The sequence below is a fragment of the Euwallacea fornicatus genome, chromosome 19, assembly GCF_040115645.1.
Source record: "Euwallacea fornicatus isolate EFF26 chromosome 19, ASM4011564v1, whole genome shotgun sequence".
Classification (NCBI taxonomy): Eukaryota; Metazoa; Arthropoda; class Insecta; order Coleoptera; family Curculionidae; genus Euwallacea; species Euwallacea fornicatus.
In genome coordinates, this window is record NC_089559.1 from 3714586 (window position 1) to 3715813 (window position 1228).

Consider the following 1228-nt stretch of genomic DNA (forward strand, 5'->3'; position numbering starts at 1 on the left):
ATATAAAACTAATTAAATAGAGAAATATTTATATACTGGCGAGCATAAAATTCGGATCACTTTAGTATTTTCGAAATTTTTGCCTTCCTAACTTCCAAAAAAATAAAGGATAGCCTTTGTCGATTCTGAGGTTCTTTAACCTTGTTAAGGGTAAATGGTAAAAAAAACACGATCCTGTACCCAAATAACCGATGTATTGTACAGGTGTCCATTACCCAAGCACTGTAACATTTTTGAACACAATTTTGTGCTATCGAAAAAAAACTCATAATGACATTAATATCGCGTATTTCCCCCTCTTTTTGCCTTTCTACTGTTAGCGCAACTTGAAGTTAAAGAGAACACCTTTAACCAATTCGCCTAAAGTGAACAACAATTGAATGGAACTGATAAAGAGGATGCATAGATATTGAAGGTATTTTATCAATCTTTTCTTTTTCATGGCAAAACCATGCAGAACCGTAAACATTTTCCCAATGATCCGAAATTTCATGAAGCAATGCCGGTATGCCAGCGAAAAATATCACTTCTCTTTCAATACATTTATATTTGAAAATTTCGAAGTGACCCGAATTTTATGCTCGCCAGTGTTTTTTCCCGATTTTAAAAAAGATCGGTACATTTTGAAGACTGTTCTTATTTATGTGGCCACCACCGTATATAAGCTCAATAGTGTGTATTCAGGTTTCTTTGAGCCGATAATAGACTTACAGCAAACTGCATAGGTTATTCCGAAAGATTTTCGATTCAGGCAGAATCAAAGAGTGATAAATTTGGCGAGCGTATCGGCCAACGGATGCCTCCACGATCTGAAATGGCTCTCCCGCGAAATATTTCAGATAAGCGAATGACGTAAACCTAACTGCAAACACCTAATTTTGGACCGGTACACAATTTTGAGACACCCTGTATATCCAACCGACATAGAAAATTCTAAATTATGCCACATTGGCGTTTCATCTTGCCAACTACGTACATAAATAATGTGTTTAGTCCATTGCGTCTTGTAGTATTCTCAAATTACAGGATCAAAATTGTGGTTTACATCAATACATATGTGATGAAAATAATGACACCTAGACACGTCACCATTATATATTTAGTGGGAAGCAGCAATTTATTAAGCGCTTTCAATGAAATCTGAGACATGTCCGTGCCAAGTCAGTTGTGGACAGTTGTTCTGTTCCAATTAGTTATCCTGATTTTATTTTCGACCTTATGCGTTTAT